Genomic DNA, 24,815 nt, shown 5'->3' on the forward strand with positions numbered 1-24,815 from the left:
TATGTGAACATTGAGGGTCTACTGTGTCACACGCTATAGCTGGACACCAGAGAGCTGAGCACTGGCCACATTTATATATGTCAAACCTCTGGCCAGGAGGTTGGACGGGCAAGTGGCTGCCCTGAGGCATGAAAGTGCCATCCTCCCAGAGCCCCAGGCCTCAGAGACACACTGTCCCCTTCCCACCCTCCTCCAGACCACTTCCTGGCACCCGTCTTGTACCATCCGCCGGAACAGTATCGAAGAAATAGTGCAGGTTCCACATTTGATGAGGACACCTGTCACCAAAAACAGATACTTCTCGCACTAAACAGAAACACACTTCAGAGGGGAAGTGTGAAGGCAGTGAGTGCAATTTGACAGGAAGACTGTTTGATCATTTGTGGTTGTAGATGAGAAGGATCTATAATGCCAGTCCAAAAAAGTATCTAAAATAGTGTATATTTTAACCAAAAGGGGATTTTCATCAATGGAAAAGTATCTAGATGACTGCATCTGTGCATCTAGGGAGCAAAGCACATACCCCTTCATGTTATACACACAGACATACACACAGACACCCAAAGAAACACACACAGACCCACACACCACACACATACAGAGACACAGATACACACACACATGATTATGTGAAACAGCCTCTTCTCAACAGGACTTACCTTACAAAAGACAGTAGAACATAGTGCCTGCCTGGTAGAGGTAACAGAATTTTCTCCAGGCAATACTGCCAAATCCTGAGTGAGCCCCCCAAAAGATATGGGTTTCATTATAATTAGATTGTACAAATAATTTTCTCATTTGCTTCTCTTAATATTTGACTATCAATCACTAATTTTTCTTTGTCAATGTTTCTAAACATTCATCTTCCAGCAAGGTTTTGTTTTCTCTTATAAGTACGATCCATATTTGCTCTTAAAGCAAAGACATCTGCTATTAACCAAAAGACATCCCTGGAAAGACGGTGAGTAGATGTGTCTTTGGGGAGCAGTAGTTCCCTTCTGCTTCTTTCTTCTTCTCAGGCTAATCCCTCTATGCCATTTGTGTTACAGTTTCAGCCCCTGCCCCCCCATCCCCCAAAGAGTGAGGGCTCTGGACTCCTTTCTCATGCTCTGCTCTGTTCCTGCAGTGGGTCTTCCAGGGCCTCACCTATCTGTCATGCACAGTGAGCCCACCTGCACTTCCAACTCCTGTCCCCTGCAGCCCAGCACTTTTCCAACCTCCACGTGCCTACACATCACCTGAACTCTGTTAAGCGCAGGGGCCAACCGAGCTGCAGTGTCAACAATCTGGGTGATGCTGATGCTGGGCCCCTGACCGTATCTGAGGCTGAGATCTCCATGTACTACCCCCTGCCTTCCTCAGCCCAGGCCCTCCCCCAGCCAGGAACCCAGAGTCCTTCAAGAGTCCTTGCTTTCTCTCAGGCTGGTTTCCCAAATGGCTGTGGTGTGTGTTCCGTTCCCTCTGTATCTCTTACCACTGCCCTTTCTAATGCACCCTCCCAGCTGCACTGCTGTAAGCACTGATGTCCTGCTGCCCTGCCATCCCCTCCCCTCCTATTCTGCTTCATCTGCCCCATAGGCCCACAGTTTCCTGCAGCTTGCCCCATCCCTCTCTGCCTATCAGCCTCATTCCTAGCAGGCTCGGTCCACAGGCCACGGCTGTCCCCTCCTATCTCCTTGCTTACACACTCCCTCTGCTTGAGGGACACACCATCTTGCACACCTGCCCCAGATGCACCCTTGATCTCAGCTGTCCCTAGTGCTTGGGACTTCTCACAGAGCTGCCACCCACCACTGGCCTCAACAGTAAGTCTTCAAAAACAATATTGTAAGTGTTTACAAATATTTTTTAATTTACATAAACCTTAACAACTATTATTTTTAAAATTCATCAGTTTGCCACTAAGATTTACATCAGTGCTGGCCCTCTGCTGTGAATCCCACATTGAAGCGAACCAACATGACAAGATAGAAGACAGGCGGAAAGGCAGCCTGCCAGGCCCATCTTCCAGGCCCATGCGGGATGCTCCTGAATGGCTCTGATGGTGCATGTCAGACTCACCCCTAAGCAGGTGGTACCTCTCTGGCTTCCCTGGGAGGGGAAAGGCCTGGCTGCCCTCAGTGTCAGCAGTGCCTGGCCAAGCAGCCCTTTTATAATGGTGTGATTTCCTGGGCTGGAGGTGACACTGGGAGAGGGCCTGAGCAAATGCACTGGGCCGTTGCCGTTGGCGGTGGTTTTGACAGTAGAGATGGTTTACTGCAAGGACAGCTTAGGGCACATTCTTGGGCTATTTAATTTGGGAGATGAACAACATCTGCGATGCCTTCTCAGGACCGGCTCCCACCACTGCCCACCCGGGGCCTTCTCCACAACACAGGCCACGGTGATGGGAGACGGTCACCTTCATTGCAGCCGCTGTCCACAGAAGCTGCGTGACCGCACTGCTGCTCTCAGCCCTGTTCCTCAGACAGTAGCTCTCGCTCACTATGGTAAATAAGTACAGACAGCAGCTTCCCCGCTGTGCTGTGTACTCCCCTCCACAAGCCCGTTGACTTGGGCCCCTCTCCGTCCACACTTGCTCACAGGCACTGCTTAAATCTTCCTTTTCTTTGGACCCCAGGGAAAGTCTGTAGCTCAAACTCTGTTTAACACACACAGGGATAATACTCTCCTCAACAGTGCCTAGAACTTGCTACCTATTTTTTTTGTCTATTTCAACATTCCCAGTTATTTCTCGCCATGTGTGAAATCACTTTATTGTGATAAATCAGCTTTATTCCAAAGCTCAAAACTGAGAAACAAAAGAGGCCGTTGGTCCCCGTGGACCAGGCCCCCCAACTCCTCCCCAAACACCCCCAGCACCTCGGCTGGTGCACAGGTAGCTCTTGAGTAAGGTGAGGCTTCATGCTATTGCCGGGTCAGTGCCTCAAAACACTACAGCATTGGGGAGGGTTGGATTGGGAGTTTGGGACTAGCAGATGTAAGCTATTACATATAGAATGGATAAACAACAAGGGTCTATTGTGTAGCACAGGGGACTATATTTGATGTCCTGTAATAAACCATAATGGAAAAGAATATGAAAAAGAATATATATGTATAACTGAATCAGTTTGCTGTATACCTGAAACTAATACAACACTGTAAATCGACTATACTTCAATTAAAAAAAAAAATAACACTACAGTATCATTTCCCTTTTGGGGCCTTTTTATGACACAGGTTCAAGGTGGATTTCACACTAGAAAAATGTTTTATAACATGAAATAATGTTTTGTGATGCCTGGGCAGCCTATCCCCCTTCCTGGCTTAGTTTTTCTCCAGAGCACACCTCCATGGGTAACAATCCTTTAACACACTGTAACTTGCTGTTGAATTGGATTCTTGTCTCGGTCCCCGCACCAGAGCGCCAGCTCTGAGAGGTGAGAAGAGGATGCCTTTGTTCACTGCCCTGTCTCGGCACACAGCAGGTGGTCAAAAATATTTGTTGATTAATAGGTATTGTAATAGGGAAGAACAAATCTGACTCCATATTGGATGTGTTTCTCTTACTTTAACCTTTGTATTCTATTGCTTTTGCTACAAGTTAATCACTAAAGAGATGTTGCCCATAGCTTAGAGAACACATAATGGCCCATCTCTGGAAACCCTGCCTCCCATGCCTGAGTGTTAAGCTAAAATACCTTTGTTTAGCTCACAGGAAATATCCTGACAAGGCCCACCTGTGAATGGCCGCAGGAAAAGAAGAAATTAACACATTGCCTGCAGGGTCTGGCCAGAACCAGGAAATATTTACAACAACTTAGTGTCAACCTTTTTTATTTTACCTCCTTACCTCCCCCTCTTTGCTCTAGAAAAGAAACTAGCATCCAAACCCCAGTAAAATGGTTCTTTGGGACAGTAGTCCATCATCTTCTCGGTCTGAATAAAGTTGCTATTCCTCGCCCCAATACCTCATCTCTCAATGTATTGGCCTGTCGTACGCCGATCTTGGACTTGATAACAGTATGATTAAGTGAAAGCAGCTTTCAAAATAATGTGTCCAGAGCAATCTAGTTTTGTTTTTAAAAGGTTATATGTACCCAAGTATGTAATAACATACACCTAGAGAGTGAGAAAAGAGACATAAAGTCTGAGAGGACAGTGGGTATGGAGGAAGAACCCTGGCTGGTTTTACTGGCCTCTTTTATATTTTCTGTCAAAGCCTCTGCACTGCCCCATCCTCTTCTGCCTACTGTCCTCTGCCTGGCCTTTACTCCACACTCCATTAATCTGCTCTTGCCAATGCCACCAACCTCTAAATGGCCAAACTCAAGGTCACTCCTCTGGCCCTATCTTGCTTGACCTCCCAGCAGTGCTGGATGCCACCCAGCACTCGCACTTCAGTGGGTCAGTCCCTCTTCTTGGCCAACCCCTCCCCAGTCCACGGCTCCTTCCTTCACTTAATCTGCAACCCAGTGTTGGGTCTTCAGCTGCATCTTCTCCCAGCACACGGCCCCACTGCCAACGACGTGCCCGTGGATCCCACATCCATCTCTCCAGGCTGAGCTCCTGACCTAAACGCTGTTTACCTGACGTTTCCACCTGAACATCTAAAGGGCAACTCAACCTTCAGGTGCCTAAAACGGGACTTTCAATTGCTCACGCTTGGTCCTCCCTGAGCCCCTTCTAATTGAGGAAATGACACCAACTCTAACCAGTTGCTCTGGACGAGACCCTAGAGACTTTCAGGATCCCTCCTTTTCACTCATCATGCATGTCTAATCCACTAGCTTAGAAAAGAACATGTTTTCTTTCGGATGTGTCCAGGCCACCCTGGAACATGTCCCTTTGAGAAGCAGTGAGCTCCATTCAGAGACCAATGGGCTCCATCACGGGCTGGGGAATCTCAAAGGAGGTTGGACCAGCTGGTCTCCAGGGATCTCTTATCAGTTTTCCTCTAAAACATATCCCAAAGCCATGTCTTCTCTCTTTTTCCCCTGACATTCCCTGGGTAGAAGGTCCATCACCTCTCACTCACGTGGATGGAAGTCTTACCCGTTAGTTCTCCCTTCCACCCAGCCCTCCTCATGGACCATTCCCCACACAGCAGGCAGAGTGATGCTAGCAAGCCATCTCCCTCTCCCAGACACATCCCAAACCCTCTTCCTCCGGCCTTCAAGCCCTACTTGGTTAGGCCCGAGCCCCCTCCTCACCTTGCCCACTTTCCCATCTCACCCGTGCTTACCACGTCCAGCCACACCACCCTCCTTCCTGTCCCAGATGCTGTACTTTCCCCCATGGCTGGTTTCCTCCTTCTCAGGCCTGTGGTCTCAACTCACGTCACCTCCTCAGAGGGGCGCATGCTGATGGCCGAGTCTAAGGTGGCTTCATGACCCGGTTCATCTTTATCTCCTGAAAAGGTTTATTTCCTGCATCACATTCACCACAAGCCTGCCCTCGTACAAGGTAAGGTCCAAGGTCTGGAAGTATCGACCTGCATCCCCAACACTTAGGGGCTTCCCAGGGGCTCACAAAATACCTATTAAGTGGAAACCTGCTGATCTCTCCTTTTTAGAGTTTCTACAGTGAATAATGCCATTGCTTTACTAATATAAACTCTCACTGTGCAGCTGCTGCTTCGCCCAGGTGGAGAGCATGGTTGCAGAGTCAGAGAACCTCGGAGAACATGCGTCCAACCTCCTTCGAGACCCACACAATTCCAATTTGCCCAAGACCCTCTTAAAGGTATAGTTGGCTTCAATGCCACCACCGCCGAGATCTAAACACACAAGTGCACAGGCCCCTCTTGGGCTGCTGTCGGTAGCCCACAAATGCAGCCATGGGTGGCCTCAGCTCCCAGTATCCACACTGGGTTTCTAGCAAATGAAAAGCTGCCCTTTTCACATGTGGTCAAAGCACGTCCCCCACCCTTGATTTACACACTAAGACCGCTGCATTTGCCCCCTCTCACACTCATTTTGTTGGTCTCACCCATTTCCATCTGTCACCTTTCATTAAATCAGCACCGGGCTTCTCAACCTCGGCACTCTTGACATCTGGGTTGGATCATTCTCTGCTCTGGGGGCTGTCTTGTCCACTATAGGCTGGGGTAGCAGCAATCCTGGCCTCCGGCCACTAATTCCAGCAGTTTCCTCCCATTCCCCAATCATGGCAACCATTTCCAGACATTGCCAAATGTTCCCTGGGGGCAGTGTCCCCAAATGTCCCTTGACTGGAAGCCACTGTGTTAGTGGTTTGGCCTGTCCACAAATCTGATGTGTTCCTTCCACTGCTCGAGCACCTGCACCAATAAATTAGATAAATGAATATCCCTCTATCGAATGATCACTCTGAGCACAGGACAGGGAGAGGTGGAAAGGATCAGAGCCCCGTGGAAGTAAATGTGCGCTGACCCTGGAGGAGAGCTAGGGGTGCAGAGCAGAGTCTGGGAGCCGGACAGGCTGGTGTCCCATCCCAGCTTGTGTGACCCGGGCACATTAGCATCACAGGTCTGCACCTGTGAGAGCGATGACGGTGGCACCAAAGTCGCCGTAACTCACCGCAGTCATGATGGAGAGTGTGGAGGGGTGCCCATGACAACTGGTACCTCACAAGTGGGAGTTCCGAATAAAAGAGAGGAGTGGTTCATGGTGGAATGGTGAAGGGGAGGTATGGGCAGCCCACACTTGAAAGGAGAGTGTGTGTGTGTGTGTGTGTGTGTGTGTGTGTGTGTGTGTGCACGCAACCCCAGTAGACACCTTCACAAAGGCAAGATGGAGGCTTGAATGGAACCACAGACAATGTTTTCTTACTTTAAAATCCTGCCTAGTCAGGTAAGGCTTCATCCTCCATTCAATGCACTCTGAGGAGTTACATCTAGAATAGAGCTATATCATCCCTGGGCTTTGATTCTGGCTGCCCACCGCCCCACACCCCCCCTAGGAGCCCCACCAGCAGCCCTCCCAGAGCCTGCAGAAACGAATTCCTGTGACCTACGATGAGCCCCTTGAATCCAACTAGCACTCTCATGTCTTCCTCGTTTGATCTAAGCAGTACTGTATCCTTTTGCACTTCCTGACATGTTACAATCTCCCCTGCCAACTAGACTCTCACAGTGCATTTCCCCAGTCCCAGAACCAAGGCTGCCTGCATGACCTTTGCCCTTTAAAATGCATTTAGCTTTGAAAATATCACTAAGTTCTAGCTTATCAGACAGCAGTTTCATAGATTAAGAGGAATAGCCCAGGCTTGTCATCATAAACAAAATGTTTCAGATAAGATTTGAGCTAATTTTTTTTAAAAAAGTCACATTTCTGGGGGCAGCCTGAGTGGAAGATTAGGTACAGCTGCTCACATCTAGGCTAGTAGCTGAAAAAGCTGTCTGGAACCCACAACTCAGGTGGAAGGAAATTTCGTCCCCAGCACAGGACAACCAGAGTGAAGTCAACGCGATGAAGCGGGGCTGGGCTCTGCATGCTCACCCACCTCAGCTTTATAACCTATTTTTTCCTTGTCTGCATCCTGAAAGCCATTAGAATAGATACTCCGTAAGGATCAGTATGTTTACTGTATTGTTCCCTACTGCCTAGAACAGAGGCTACCCTAAGAATGGGCCTCCACCCTGCAAAGCTCGGTAGAGAATTATTATAGAATGTATACATGGCAGGCAGCCTCCTAGATGACGCCATCAAGCCTCACCTCTTGGTTCCAGGCCTTCGTGTGGTCCCTCCCACACTGACTGAGGGCTGCCTGTACAGTGAGAGTGTGGGATGCCTGAGCCTAGTCTGTAAAGGCCTTTACAATTTACGCCTGGTCTCTGGGTCTCTCACCCTCGGAGAGGCCAGATGCCAAGTCGTGAGGATGCTCAAGCAGCTCTTTGGGGAACTGAGGCCTGCAGATAACAGCCAGCATGGACTTGCCACCCATAGGAGGGAGTCACCTCAGAAGAGGGTCCTCTAGGCCCAATGAGCCTTCAGACTATGCAGCACATGTGACTGCAGCCTCATAGGAGACCCTGATCCAGGCCAACCCATCTCAAATTCCTGACCCACAGACACTGTGAGGGATGCTAAATGATTATTGCTGCTTCAAGCCACTAAGTTTAGGGTAATCTGTTATGTAGCAATGGATAACTAATGCAGCATGTGGAATAGGGTCACATGAGAGAAAGGGGCTTCATAAATATTTGAATGATTTGTTGACAAACAAGGCCCCCAAATCTGGGGAGTGAGTGAGGGAAGTAATTAGAGGGGCTGGGTTCTGGCAGAGTTAGAATAAAACTTTCTGGTACTGGGGAGGGAAGAAGAGGAGGAGATAAACCCCTAAGGTCAGGAGGGAGGGAAATGAAGTACCTGTGCCCGGCGAGTGTCCCTAGGAGCTGCCATCTCAGTCTGCCTTCCTTCATTCCCTACTTCTACCCGCTGAAGGCTGTCAGAGGCACTGACTCCAAGCCCTGCAAGGCTTGGGAACCAGGATCAGAGGCAGATCCCAGAGTTCAGATTAATTTACTATCTCTGACAACTGTAACTCACACACCTACACAGCATCCTTTCCTTCCCTTCTTCCTCCTCTCTCCACTATGTCAATATTGCTACCCTTGCCTCTATTCTCTTTTCATCTAATGCATAAAACAAAGCACAGTCAGCTCTCATTTTTGGCGGCGGTAGTTAGGCTCTACAAAGGCACAGTGAACAATGAATTTTCAAATGCTGAAACACTGCTCCTGGAGAAACACTGGGTTAGGTTCTTGCGAGCCTCTGGTCCACGATATTTTTGTCAATAGATCAATATATAACCTTATTTCATGTGTATTCCTGTTTAAAGAAACTTATTTCATATATATTGTTGACTTATTAACATTGCATTCACGGCCAACAGCACCATAACCCACACCTGAAGGAAGCTTATCTAACATGTGGTTTCTCTGTAAGGCATATCACAACCTTCTTGCCCTTAGGAACACCAGACAGCACTTCAGCACTATGCTTGGGGCTCTTCTAAATAAGAAAAGCACAGAAATATACAACACACTTGGCACTAAACAGACCACAGAAAGGACCCTTGTTTGTGTATGAGCTGAGACAAGAGGGCAGAGTGTCTCCTCATTCAACCTCAGCGGGCAACGTATGTCTTGGGCAACTCAAGTTTTTCACTGCCCTGTGCGTGTCCACAAATAACCACACAAGTGTGGTGGGTATTGATGTGGGTGTTACAAATCTATTTTAGCGAGACGGTGGATTCATAAATATGGAATCCGTGAATAATGAGGATCGACTGTAAGTGACTTTCCTCCACTCTCCCCCACCTGCCCCGAAAAGCCCCCACCTCGTGGGTAGATACACGATGATGCCTTAATATAAGACCATGCTCTTAAATGTATTATTCTTATTATCTAAATCTGTGTTCAGTTCAGTGCTTTTTGTTTTTTTTTTTTTTTTTTTTTTTTTGCGGTACGTGGGCATCTCACTGTTGTGGCCTCTCCCGTTGCGGAGCACAGGCCCCGGACATGCAGGCTCAGCGGCCATGGCTCACGGGCCCAGCCGCTCCACGGCACGTGGGATCTTCCCATACCGGGGCACGAACCCGTGTCCCTTGCATCGGCAGGCGGACTCTCAACCACTGCGCCACCAGGGAAGCCTCCATTTCAGTGCTTTGAAACTTGGCGTGGAACCAGAAGAGGTAGCCTAGCTCTCCGTACTTTATTTTTTTTTTTTAATTTTTCTTAATGTTTTTTAATTTTTATTTTTTAAATTTTTTAAGAGTGTAGAATATTTTTATTGAATAATAATGTATACCTTAATCATAGATTCCATAAAAATCCCAACACTTGAATGCTAAAATATCAGCTACAAAACGATCATTTGCTTACTTATATACATTTTATTCTTTTCTTCCTCCAAATTTTTAAATAAATTTTTATTTTATATTGGAGTATAGTTGATTAACAATGTTGCGTTAGTTTCAGGTGTGTGGCAAAGTGATTCAGTTATACTTATACATGTGTCTATTCTTTTTCAAGTTCTTTTTTAAAACCCTATCTGCCCCGGTTATCACTGGCCCAGACCTGCGCTTCAAGGCTTCTGCTTTTCTTAAGACCCATCAAACCATGGCTCCTGCAGGTGCTGTCCTCTCGACTACAGGGTTCAGCCCTTTCTACTTCCTGTGGAGAACATTTCAACAGCACTTAGCACATTAAAGGTGGCTGATTTCTTATCACTGGGCCACAGTTTCCCCACATAATGTGGACTGAGGTGACAGTGGCAAGAAGTAAATGGTACCCTGGGGAGACAACATCTGGGGACAATTTCTGCCATTGCCCTACCATATAGGGGAACAAAATCAGGAAGATGCAAAAAGATAGCTTGGCTTACCATGCTCAAAGCCACACAGCCACCTCAATGCAAAGCAGCCCTGATAAAATTTGCCTGGGAATTTCCTTTGCAGGTCGAAGCTGAGAAAATTAAGTACCAGGACTTTGGTAAAAGGAAAAACTTCATCTGTGGGTTTGACTGATTTTCATAAGAAAGAGGAAAGAGCCCGGCCCAGAGGGAGAAGGGTTCTTCCTGGGTCAGTCAGGGACTGGCTGATTAGTTACAAGAAATGACCAGGCAAAGGGAGATGCAGATGATGCAGATCCACCCCAAACAGCACCTGCAGACAACTGCCCTCCATCAGTCTGCAAAGGGCCCTGGGCACTGCCTGACCCAGCCTGAGTTGGCCCCATGTCCACCCGGCCTCCTGAGTGACACCAGCTGGCCTCGTGCAGGGCTGTCCCCAGCCCCCCTGAGGCCTGCTGGGCCGGTCATACTGCTGTAGACCTGGTCTTCCGAGACAGAAACATACTTCGCGACTTCCGCGGAGTGGCCCCTGTTTTGCATTTGTGGTACGGCACAGTTTCTTAGGTACAGACACACACATTTCAGAAACAGAAAGTAAGTCTAAGGCTGGCAAGAACATGATGTTTCACTAATATTTAGAAAACAGGGGCTGTTCCAATACTTGAAAACATTACCCAAACCTTCGAAACTGAGTTTTTTTGCTTTGCCTTCAAAAACCCTGAAGGTGCTGAAAACGCATCAAGGAAAGACTGATGTATCTCAACCAACAACATCTGGATTTTCAGACTCCACAAGAGATGTTCAAGAACCTCTTTACTATGTCCACCTAATATTGCTCCCTCGACCTAATAAGCACAACTCACTGATACTACGCCTACATAAACGTTAACTCTTAACATAAACATTCACTCTCAACATATTTGGTTACAGATAAGCCACCAGCCCACCACAGTGAATTTAACTTTAAAATATGAATCATTTATTCATTCAGGATGTTTGTTGGGCATCTACTAAGTGCAAATCATTTTGTTGGGTACCCTGTGGAATAGAAAGGGGACCTCCTGCCTCCAGACAGTGAGTAGGCATAAGAGGCTCATGGGTGGCGGGATCTGTTCCAGGGGCCCTGCTTCCATGCCCAGGATTGTGAAGATCCAGGGTCTCTACTGTCTATACCTCTTCTCACTGCCCAGTGTGACTGGCCAGGACCACTGCAGACGCAGCTTCTAGGCAGGAACTCACCATGCCCATGCCGTGCACTTCAGGCTCAGCCCTGGAAATGCGGGTCCCGACCCAGCTCAGGCCCGCAGGTAGAGAAGGCAAGTCTGGATTTTAAACGACTTCCTGGTGATTTTCAAGCACTCTCCTGTTTGAGAACCTCTGCCGTAATCCAATGTATCACTCCCCAAGTGGGACTGGCAGAGAGAAAAGGGAGCTGAGTATGTCTCCCTCCAGGATATAGGGAGGAAGGGAATCAGGAGATGGGCCGAAACTGGGCTGTCAGCTGCCACGGCAGCGAAGCGAACCAGGGAAGAAAATTAAAGTCCCCTATAGTGTGCCTGCTGAGCCCGGGGCAGGAAAACTCGGCTCCAACTCCATCAGGGAGGGAAAGTTACCCCTGCACTACTCTACCAGGGCACCAAGTCACAGGCATGCTCATCATGAGGCCGGATTTATACACAAGGATGCGGTGATTAAAAATGAGCTATCCAAAAATGGGCAGAAGACCTAAATAGACATTTCTCCAAAGAAGATATACAGACTGCCAACAAACACATGAAAGGATTATCAACATCATTAATCATTAGAGAAATGCAAATCACAACTACAATGAGATATCATCTCACACCAGTCAGAATGGCCATCATCAAAGAATCTAGAAACAATAAATTCTGGAGAGGGTGTGGAGAAAAGGGAACCCTCTTGCACTGCTGGTGGGAATGTGAATTGGTACAGCCACTATGGAGAACAGTATGGAGGTTCCTTAAAAAACTACAAATAGAACTACCATATGACCTAGTAATCCCGCTACTGGGCATATACCCTGAGAAAAACCATAATTCAAAAAGAGTCATGTACCACAATGTTCATTGCAGCTCTATTTACAATAGCCCGGAGATGGAAGCAACCTAAGTGTCCATCATCAGATGAATGGATAAAGAAGATGTGGCACATATATACAATGGAATATTACTCAGCCATAAAAAGAAACGAAATTGAGTTATTTGTAGTGAGGTGGATGGACCTAGAGTCAGTCCGTCATACAGAGTGAAGTAAGTCAGAAAGAGAAAGGCAAATACCGTATGCTAACACATATATATGGAATCTAAGAGAGAAAAAAAAATGTCATGAAGAACCTAGGGGTAAGATGGGAATAAAGACACAGACCTACTAGAGAATGGACTTGAGGACACAGGGAGGGGGAAGGGTAAGCTGGGACAAAGAGAGAGAGTGGCATGGACATATATACACTACCAAACGTAAAATAGATAGCTAGTGGGAAGCAGCCGCATAGCACAGGGATATCAGCTCGGTGCTTTGTGACCACCTAGAGGGGTGGGATAGGGAGAGTGGGAGGGAGGGAGATGCAAGAGGGAAGAGATATGGGAATATATGTATATGTATAACTGAGTTACTTTGTTATAAAGCAGAAACTAACACACCATTGTAAAGCAATTATACTCCAATAAAGATGTTAAAAAAAAAATGGGCTAGACTTAGTGAAGAATCAATGAGCACGGGATCCTATCCAAGTTGTCACTGGGTGATGCCCTCTCATGCTCTCCTGAGCAGAAGAGGAGAAGTGTGGTTGCTGTCAGTGGGCTGAGGCCCAGGTTGCCCCGGAGTGGGTCCCAGGACATCCCCCCACCCCTCTGAGAACTTCACTCAGCCACTGTGTCCTGAAAGCCACCTTGTCACCCACTCTGCTTTGGGGAAAGGTAAAAACAACACACAAAGTCACAGACAAGAGAACTCACATTGAAAGTGGCTGAGAGCCCTCACTGGCATTCTCTTCCTATGGGCAAACCACACAGGGAATCTGAACAGGCAGCAAAATTACTGAGTTTCCTGATTCAGATGACTGGTCCTGATTCAGATGACTTTCCAAGACCCTTTCCCACTCAGAGAACAGAGCTCCTGGCAAGGCCGTGGTCATCTCACAGTGTCTTGGCCTCTCCTGTCCCCTGTGGTGGTACCTGGAGAAAGTTTTTAGCTTCCAGGCACTATTTTACTTTCCTGTCCCCCCACCTCATTCACACAATATTTACAGGGACCCTGCAGCTGCTAGAAAAACCATACCACCTGATTTAAATGAAACACGCCTTTAAATCCTTTAAATGAAAGGATTACATCATCTACAGAAAGTTTTACTTTCTGCAGATAATTTTTACATTAAAAATAGCCATCACTTTTTTTCTAGTCAGTGAAAGAATAATGTGAGTGACTCATGATGGTAAAATATTATAGAAGCTTATGATCGTATTCTTAGATTTCATAAACCTGTGACATATATATACCCAATGCTTAAACAAGTGGCAAAAGGTTCTATGAGGGAGAGAGAGATGATCTGACCACACAATAACTGCAGGCAAGGAGTAGGATGGCAAAGACCTGAGCCCCGGCTCTTCTGGGCATGCGGTCAGTGGGAGAAGGCTGGCTGTACAGGGAAGAGTACACACAACACATGAGCACAGACATGAACTCACTGAAGCACGAGTGTGGTATCCTTCCTGTGGGCAGCCACAGAGGGTAGAACTCTGAGGTCACCCTTCTGGATTTATTTGATTCAGACACATCTGACCCACCTTCCTTTTCTGGATTCAAGCGTAGGTCTGCAATCAGAAGCCCAGGACAGCATGGAGTATGGGATGGAAAAGAGCCCAAGATGGAGAGATGTATTTAAAGGGAGAACAGCAGAAATGGAGAGAAAGCAGAAGACAAGCCTTACCAGCTGGAATACTTCCTGTCCACACTGTGTCTGCAATTAGGGAAGTGGGCCTTCTCCTCCCAAATCGGCAAACCAACCAGAAAGCAGAAGTGCAGTTCCCCACGCAACCAGCCTCCTTCACTTGCGGGTACAAAAGAACACCCCAGGGACATGGAACCCAACAGAACAGATCACACCAATGGCTGATCCTGTTATGCTGAGCCAGCCAGGAAATGCACTCTCCCAAGAGTTCTTGCTAAGCAAACATTGTCCTGAAGTGCTAGGTGGGGTATACCAAAATCATCTTGGTTATTTTATATTTTTAAAAGCCCTAGGACATTGTAAGTTCAAATTCCACCTGAACGGTGGATCAAATAGGAGAGGAATCCTAGGAAAGGCCTTCTCAGAGAACTCAGGATACTGATTCATGGCTGGAGACTGGAGAGGTAAGGTCATTATGGCAGGAAGGCCAAAGTGTAGGGTCAGAGTACATGTGCCAGCCCTCCCCGACTCTGCTCCCAGGACTCCTGGCAGACAGCCGCTCATGGTACCAGCAGGAGACACAACTCCACAGAGGACCTCTGGTGAGGTCCTTCAAGCTGAGTCAGGAGGTGCTTTCCAAGCATCTCCTAAACATCCACACCCTCTGCAGGAAGAATGATTTTGAATTTCTCACTCCAGGCTGCGTCATCCCCCACGCTTGGAAAAAGAGCTGGGAAGAGCCTAGTCAGGCTTCTCTCTGAAAAGGTGAGGAAACATCCGTGAAAGGCAAGATGGAGAGACACCCTCTCCAGACACCTGAAGCTGGAAGGAGCTCAGTGGGTGGTTTACAGGGGTGAGGCCAGGAGACTCCCAAGGATGTGTTCAGAAAAGTAACAGTAGCCAACCTGCCCCTGAAGCCAGCAAAAATGACAGCTCAATGCAAAAAGCATTATCATTTTACAGGTGATAAACCCAAGCCACAAAGAGGTTTATGCCAACCAGGATGACTGTGAGAAGGACGATGACGAAGATGACAAGGATGACAAGCAGAAGCAGCTCCCTCGTAGGGCATTGGCTGACCTGCATAACATCCCTAAGGGTAGCGGCTACTGTCACCCCCAATTCACAGACTTGGACATTGGGCTCAAAAAGGTCAGTTACTTTCCAAAAAATACACAGGTAATAGTGGGAGACCAATGTTGGAAGCCAACCCTTCTCTTAGCTACTGCCTTTAGAGACCCTCAGGTGGATGTGAAAAGGCGCCTCTATCAGCACATCCAAATGCAAGTTCAGAACTTTTGCAACATCAGCATCACCAGGAACTTGCAGGAACTTTGGCTCAAGGACTCCATCCATGTAATGGCTACAGACGAAAACCTAAGTCCTCTCAGATAGTGCTGTCCTCCGAATTTCTGAAAGTAGTGCATCACCAATTCCACGAATCTTATCTTGCAGTCTTCCAAACACGTCCTCTCTTCAAACAAAACCTGATCACACCACTTCTCTGCTGAAGATCCACCACTGTCCACTCTCTGATCTCAGGATAAACGTGCCCCTGTCCCCCAGCATCCACATCAGCTTCCCTCAGATCTCACTCCCACTGGGCTTTCTCTGTACAGCATCCTCGGATGCTCTCAGACCATCCAGCTCCCCTCAAGGTACCATGTGCCTTTGTTTTGCAATACTGACCACTGTTCTGACTAAATTTTAATTTACCTTTACTTAGACGTGTCTGATTATTTGATGAATTCCTGTCTACCTGAGGAGGGCCGAGATTATATCTATTCATCTCTCTCTCTTACTTTTTAAATAAACTTTTAATTTTAGAATGTATTTAGATTTACAGAAAAGTTGCAAAGATAGTACAGAGAGCTTTCATGTACCCAACGTCCAGCTTCCCCTATTATTAACATCTTACATGATTATGGTACATGTCTCACAACTAATGAACCAATAGTGACAAATTATTATTAATTAAAGCCCATACTTTATTACTTTCTTTGCATTTCCTTAGTTTTTACCTAATGTATTTTTTTTTCTGTTCCAGGACCCTAGCCAAGATACCATATTATATTTAGTTGTTATACCTCCTTAGGCACCTGTTGGCCATGACATGTTCTCAGACTTTCCTTGTTTTTGATAACCTTGACAGTTTCGAGGAGTACTGGTCAAGTAGTTTGTAGAATGTGCTTCAATTGGCATTTGTCTGATGTTTTTCTCATGGTTAGACTGGGGGTTATGTGTTTTGGGGAGGAAGAACACAGAGGTAAAGTTCCCTTCTCCTTAGACCTTACCAGGGTGCGTGCTGTCAACATGACTTATCACCACTGATGTTAATCTTTGATCTTGGGCAAATGGGGTTTGTCAGGTTTCTCCACTCTAACGTTGCTCTCCCACCCCATCCCCTTTCCATACCACCCTCCTTGGAAGGAAGAAACTCTGCACAGCCCACACTTAAGGAGAGGCACTTATAGATCACCATAACAAATATTTATACAATAATGAAAAAGTTTGAAATATGGTGAGAATTACCAAAATGTGGTGCGGAGACATGAAGTGAGCAAATGCTGTTGAAAAATGGCACTGGTAGAGTTTTTTGACACAGTGTTGTGACAAACTTTCAATCTGTAAAAAACACAAAACCTGTGAAGCACAATAAAGGTAAGCGCAATAAAACGTACTATGCCTGTATTTTTCCATTGTTGGACTGAATATCTTATAAGTATCAAGGAGATCAAGTTGATTGACAGTGCTGCTCAGGTCATCTACATCCGCACTGATTCTCTATCTACTTCATATATCAATTACTGACAGATGGTGATGGAAATCTCCAGTTATAAGAGTGGATTTGTCTATTCTCCTTTCGGTTTTATCAGTGTTTGCCTTTTGTATTTTGATGCTCTTTTGTTATGTGCACACAAGTTTAAGATTGTTCTGTCTCCTTAGATAGCTGATCCCTTTATCATTATGTAACATACTTCCTTATCCCTGATAATCTTCCATTTTCTGAAGCCTGCTTTGTCTAAAATTCATATAGCTACTCCAGCATTCTTTTGATTAGTGTTAGCATGGACTATCTTCCTCCATCCCTTTACTTTTACTTTATATGGGCTTTAACATTTAAAGTGGGTTTCTTATAGACAGTATTCAGTTGGGTCTTGGTTTTTGATCCACTCTGACAATCTCTCTGCTTTAATTTGTGTGCTTAGACCATTTGCATTTAAAGTGATTAATGACTTAATTGGATTAATATCTACAATATTTGTATCTGTTTTTTTTTAATTCACTGCATTTGTTCTTTTTTTTTTTATGAGAAATATCCTTTTATTCCTTAGCCATGAACACGTTATATATATTTATTTATTTTTGGTGGTGGTGTGTCTTCATTGCTGCATGCGGGCTTTCTCTAGTTGCTCAGTAGTTGTGACGCACGGGCCCAGTTGCTCCGCGGCATGTGGGATCCTCCCAGACCAGGGCTCGAACCCATGTCCCCTGCATCGGCAGGCAGATTCTTAACCACTGCGCCACCAGGGAAGTCCCCATTTGTTCTTTTTTCTCCTCTGTTTCTGCTTTCTCTGGTTTTAATCAAGCATTTTATATGATTCCATTGTATATCTTCCCAGCATATCTTTTAAAAATTTTTAGTGGTTGTCTTGTAGTTTACAATATATCAATACATTTTAAAATTTAAATTCCATTTTCAAATAATACTATACTGTTTCATATATACAGGTACCCCGTAACACAGTATTCCCAATTCCTCCATCCTGTCTTTAAGACAATACTGTCGTTCATTTCATGTATCCATATGCTATAACCATCCAATACACAGTTACTTCTATTGCTTTAAACAGTTAACTTTTTGACCAATTAAGATTATGAAAAACAAAATATCTTATTTTACCTTTATTTTTCTCTTCTTTATAATGCTCTTCCTTTATTCAGAGAGATCCAAGTTTCAGACCTATATCGCTTTCCTTCCACTAAAGAACTTCTTTTAGTATTTTTTGTAGGGCCAGTCAGCCAGTGGTGAATTTTCTGTTTTTGTTTGAGAAAGTCTTTATTTCTCTTTCACTTTTGAAGGGTAAATTTATCTGGATATAAGATTCTAGGTTGTTGCTTTTATTTTTTTCCTGTCAACACTTCATATCTTTTACTACTCCAATTCTTGTTTGCATTGTTTTTGATGAGAAGTCTGCTATAATTCTTATCCTTATTCCTCTGTAGGTAAGAGTTTTGTTTTTGTTTTTTTCATCTGGACTCTCCTAAAACTGTGTCTTTTGTATTTGAAATAATCAATCCCCCACCAACCTCATTTACATGCCAAGCCACTATTCCCCTGCCCCAATCATCCCAAGGTCAGGTACCAGGCAACTAGGGACAGCCCCTATGCACCATGGCCCACTGAAATCATTCAGGCTAGCCAATCCCAAGCCTACTTACCCTACCTCACCTGTTCTTTCCCACAGAAACCACAACAAAGGCTCTTGTCCACATTTTCCCCTCTCCCTCTGCCTCCTGACCAAACCTGGTGATTCCCCATGTTGCCCAGCATGGTATGCTGCGCCTGCTATTTCTAGAGATATGTGAATACAAAAACTTCTATCTTCACGACAGTTATTTCTGTGTCTTTGTGTCTTACCATACCTCAGTAGAACATAACCCAGGTACCCTTAAAACAAGGTTTCTACAGGTAAAGCCCAAGAAAGTGGAGATGCTTCTGAGACTGTGACCTATTGGAGTTTCTCTCTCTCAAACTAGTCCACACTTGGCCTCACCAAAGTGACCATTTAAGAGTTCCTGTCTGGTTAGGGCTCCAGCAGCATCAGGCCAGGTAAGCAGGTTTTGGTGTTTCTAAATACACCTGTCTCTTCCAGACTTCTAGGTGACAATCTGCCCTAAGACTTCAGTTCTCTGATAGTCTAAGAAGAATCACTGAATCACAATTAGTCCAGATTTTTTCTTATTCTAAGAATAAAAGTGAGAACACCTATTTTAAGTTCTTTATTTGTTGAAGCTGAAACTGGAAGATGGTGTCTCTTTTCTTTCACCCTTACCTGGTATTTATCCTATTAGAGATGGCCCACAAACATTTGTCAGATGAATGAATAAATGAATGAGTAATTAGATGTGATTACTCTATAACAGATGGTCCATAAGCATTTGTCAGAAGAAAGAATGTATGAATGATCCAGATGTGATTACTCCATAATCGATGGTCCATAACCACATCATACCTATGAATTTATGAATGAATGAAAGAATGATTCAGACGTGATTTTCTGGTCCATAAACATTTGTCAAATGAATAATGAATGAGTGAGTGAGTGAGATGTGATTGCAGTTTTATCCAGACAGGCGTCCCAACTGCTCATCTCAAATCTAAGGCAGCCCACAGGTGCTCCGGGGTCCTGAGTCCACTCCACACTATTTCACTCCAAATCACTAGAGAGCCCAACATCCTCTGACACACAGTGTACACCCTTTCCATATTTTCTCCTCAGGAGCTCTGAGACAGTCGTAAACTACTTTTGCCTCAAATGATTAGGTCTCTGCTTTTTCATGCAGGTCTGGAATGCAGAAGGAAAAAAAATATTTGTTTTTCACACTCCCCCAAATACAATATATTTAGAAAACCTTGATATGCCCCATTTAGATATTGACCAGTGTTATTTTCTACCTGGCTAATTAATAAACCATAATCTTGTCCCAAATTACAGAGAAGTTGTGGGCCTTATTGTCTTAATTCCCTTCTTTTTCCCTCTGCACAACCTTTAACAACATTTGAGGTCTACACCAAGAAAACTACAATAACTCTGCAAAATTAAGGGCCTTGTGTTTTGACAGCAATGTTCACTTTTCACTTTCACCTGAAGAGCAAGGTCAAGCAGCATTTTCTGTGCCTTATTTCAGGCAGAACCCTCTTGTAGAGTCACAGAAAGCCTTGCATACATGGGGTGGAGAGGTGGTCTGTGACAGGCTCATGAGTCCCAGCTTAAGACAAGAGTCCCTGGGTCCAAACACTGGACCTGTTGCAGCTGAGCCTCAGCTTCCCTCATTTGCAAGACGAGAATCTTGGTGAAACCCACCTCCAAGAGCAGTGTGGGGATTCCATTGCCAACCTGCGTGAAGTGCTCACAGCACGTAGCCTGGCACCTGGTATATGCCCCGGGTTGGCCATGAGGATAAGTGTCCTAGTGGCAGGCAGGGTGACGACTAAGTGCACACCCTCACTATTGGAAATGACCTCCTTACGTAGATTTTCTTATCCAATCACTCCCAGGATGGTGTGTTCACACATTCCTCTTCACCTGTCTCTGTGGTTCTGCAGCTAGGGTGATGCCATAATTACAAATGTCACCTAATGCTAATTGTGTTAGGGGGGATATCATGCCTTTTTTCAGAAAGGAACATCAAAGTGTTTAGAGGTGAAATTTTATAATATCTGTAGTTTACTTGGAATGCACTTCAGAAAAAAAAATATGGAAAAATATTACCACAACTAAGTCATGAGTATACACATGATCATTACACTCTTTTCTCCATGTGTCTGCATATGAGAAAATATTCATGATAAAAATGTAAGCTTTTTTTCATGCAAAAAGATTAAAAAATGAGCATAAAACTTACGTTCCATAATATGGGCTTTAAAGACAAATTTGAAGCCTGTCCCCATCAGCCACCACTCTGACTACACGAGGGCCCATGATTATGTTCAGGCACATCAACTGCAGCCCTGGGCAACGATGATCAGCAAAGACGCTCTGTATTTTACGGATCTTAGTGGAAAAAGTGGGGATGACCACACACCCTAGACACAAACACACTCCTAGCACATAAAGTGATAGAGAGGATCAAGAATAAGGTGCAAGAAACTTTGAAAACATAGAGCCTTAAACAAAAAACATTCTCTATTATGACATCATTGAAAGTATTTTGTTCCCAGAAACCTCCAACTGCTAAAATGACCAACATTTTATCCTCCAAGGAGCATATGACCTTTATCACAAGAATTGCTTGGGTTCAACATCTCCCACCTAAAGAACAGGCTCTGCCCCACCAGAGGATGCCCTTCTCCCATTGGCTATGTGGTGCCCACCTATTTAGGCAACACCACTTTTGCTCGTGTTAATTAGCATTTAATTTTATAAATTGCATCTGGACTGGAGGAACTATAAATATCTAATAAAAACCAAAGGTTTGGCCTGTTTCCAGTGGGACCTTTAGGCTGTCTTGAGTGTTGTTCAAAGAGATAGCTGGCTTCCTGGGCATGCTCCGGGTGTGGACCTGGCTCTTTACACCTGAGCTGTATGATGCAGTAAAGACCCCACTGGAGGGAAATGCCTGCCGTCGCCCTGCTGCACAGAGCAGTTTCTGCCTGACAACCTTCTGAGTCAGCCAGTGCCAATATGACCTGTGATGACCTAGGGGTCTGAATACTGGGAGCCACGAGGACTTTCTGGTGTGTGTGTTTTACAGCATTTCATCACGAGCCTCCAACTGTGCAGCTGGGAGGGAACTTGCCATAAAATCAGTCCCTGGTTATGAGAAAGATATTTACTTAAAAATACTGCTATGAAAAACTATTCTTTCATAAGAAAACACTCGTGTGAGAATCAGACTCTTGTTTTGAGAACTCACTAGGGTTGTTACCAAATTTAAACAAAAATCATGTTGATGAAGTGTCAGGACTTTTAATCCTGATGATTGTGATCTGACCTCTGGACCTGTTCACCGATGTCCTCCTGGTACCAGAACAGTGCCAGGCACACAGTAGAAGCTCAAGAAGAACCTGCTAATTTAATTAACTAATACAAAATGCAAGGCAAAGAGATTTTCACTGGATTTTAAAATAGTTCTTTTCTTTCAAAGATATGTCTCATAAAAACAGTCACATCTAACTGGGTGTTAAAAATCATTTCCCTGATTTGTACCAAAAAAATAATAAAATACATATTTTATAATAAAATATTATTTTATTATATTATATTATATTATATATAATATATATATAATATAATATGTATTATATATATAATATAATATATATTATATTAATATATTTATTATATTATTATAATAATAAAATATTATTTGTGATAATTATGTTTTATAATGTTGCCACAAACACTGAATTAGCAAATATTGAACCCTTGCTCCTAAGGGAAATACACAGCTAGGTTCCAAAGAGCCTAAGGTCACATTTTTGTCAACCAATCAATACATAACCTTGTTTTATGTGTGCTTCTGTTTAAAGATACCTTATTTAATATATACTATTGATTCATTACCACTGAACTCACAGCAAAAGCTCCATAATTCATGCCTAAATGAAGCTTATCTAACACATGTATTTTACCCATAAGGTACAACACAGCCTTCCTGTGCTTAGGACACCAGATAGCACTTCAGCACTGTGCCATTTTTTTTTTTAATTAATTAATTAATTTTTTTTTGCAGTACGCGGGCCTCTCACTGTTGTGGTCTCTCCCGTTGCGGAGCACAGGCTCCGGACGCGCAGGCTCTGCGGCCGTGGCTCACGGGCCCAGCCGCTCCGCGGCATGTGGGATCTTCCCGGACCGGGGCACGAACCCGTGTCCCCTTCATCGGCAGGCGGACTCTCAACCACTGCGCCACCAGGGAATCCCCAGCACTGTGCCATTTTAAACAGCAAAATCACCAACAAAAAGCACAAAAATTAAAATGTAACACTCACTTGACCCCCAAAATGACACTGTTTATAGGATGAGCTGAAGCTAGAAGGCAGAGCTTCACCTTATTCAGCCTCAGCTAGGAACACGCATGTAGGGTGACTCAAGTAGTTTGCTGCTCTGCACATGTCCACAAAGGACTACAAAAGCACCATGGGTACTGATTTGGGGGTTACAAATAAATTTTGGTGAGTAGGTGAATTTGCAAATATGGAACCTGCAGAATGCTAAATATAAGTCTTAGATTCATTCTTTATCCATTTTGAGTGACTTCTAGAATATTCACAAGGGGCCTCAATGGTCACAAACTAGATGAAAAAGTATGAGCTACTGTAAAAATCAACACAAGGGTAAAGGGATACTAACATTTGGAAATTTCACATCTCAATTCATCTCAGCTTCTGATAACCACCTTTCCCTTTACTTGCTTCGCTCTCTAACAAGATGTTTCTTGGCACTCTCAAAAATGTAGGCTTTATTTACATTTACTAAAAATCAGTCCATTGCATAAGAAAAATCTGTCTGGTTTGCTATCGTAGGTGTTGATATTTGCTGCAGATGAGCCGCACAGCTAACATGGCACAACCAATGCCTCGTACACAAGGCAATGCAGCAAAGTAAATAAAAGAATAAACAGACTTTGTACCTAGAGGGGCCTGCTGCTCACCAGCTCTCCAGCCTTGAGCAAGTTACTCTCCATAAAAAGGGTTCTACTTTATTTGGGATGTTCTTTCTTTAGAAGAAATAAAGGCAAAAATGGTAAACTGGCAGTGTTTGTTAATTATGAGTGTTATTGCACTTTTCTGAACTTTTTAAATGGTTATTGTGAAGAATAAATGAGGTTACATCTGATTAAGTCCTGGTGCTGGGCCTGCTCTTTCTTTCAACTTGACTGTAAACACCTTGAGTGCAGAGAAGGATATTGGCTACAGCTGTAGCCTCAACACCTGCCACCATCCCTGGCTCATGGAAGGTGGCCAGTGAATCAACGTAATGAACAGATCAAGAAACCAGCCAATAAAACGGTCCCAGTTGGCCAGGTAGATCAGAGAGGCTGGCAGAAGCAAAGAGTGCCACGTGAACTTTTGTGGTCATTCTGAAGTTTTCTGTTTGTTTGTTCTTAACTGTTCCTGTAGAAACTTAGTTGTTTGACAAAAATGCCAAACACGCTAAAGTTGTCCCATATGATGAATATCAAAATATCAGATAGCCTGGATGTTGACCGAGTAAAGATGTCACAACCCCCTTCTCTCTAAAATCACCCCCCAAAAAGAACAAGAAAGAGAAATGTCATGGAAGTAGTAGACCGCTCTCACCTGGAGCAACAACCCAAGAGGAACAACAAAATGCAGCAAAGGCTTGTCCTGGGAGCATGAAGACTTTTAGGGAAGATGGTCAAGGAAGCGGAGGTGCTGCTGCAGACCTCAAAGCCTGCAGATGTGTAGCTTCTATAGAGCAGGAGGAAGCCAGCCACCGCCCAGGGGTGGAGAGGAGATTCTGAATGGCTAGCAGCCTCCATGGGAAGAAGTAAAGGTTTAAGCAATTCTTCCTTCCTTCCTTTTCTTTCTTTCTTCCTTCCTTCCTTTCTTTCTTTCTTTCTTTCTTTTCTTTCATTTCCTTCCTTCCTTCCTTCCTTTCCTTTCTTTCTCTTTCTTTTTCTTTCTTTCTCTCCCCCCCACTCTCTCTCTCTCTCTCTCACACACTCTCTCTCTCACACACACACACACACACACACACACACACACACACAGCATTACTTAAAATGAGGAAGATATTCTGTTAGGCTAGAACACATGCTGGGCCGCTCCCTGACATGATTCATTTCCAAGATGAGGAACCTACCCTGGATCTGTACAATTACACTAAAAGAATAAAAGG

At 44.7% G+C, this 24,815-nt stretch overlaps 1 protein-coding gene across 3 annotated transcripts in view; it reads right to left on the minus strand.

The window, feature by feature from the left end:
• SYK (spleen associated tyrosine kinase) overlaps positions 1-24,815 on the minus strand; it is a 96,627-nt gene that overhangs the window by 55,483 nt on the left and 16,329 nt on the right. The gene's annotated exons all lie outside the window — the stretch shown is intronic.

This window comes from Orcinus orca, chromosome 6, assembly GCF_937001465.1.
Source record: "Orcinus orca chromosome 6, mOrcOrc1.1, whole genome shotgun sequence".
NCBI classification, from domain to species: Eukaryota; Metazoa; Chordata; class Mammalia; order Artiodactyla; family Delphinidae; genus Orcinus; species Orcinus orca.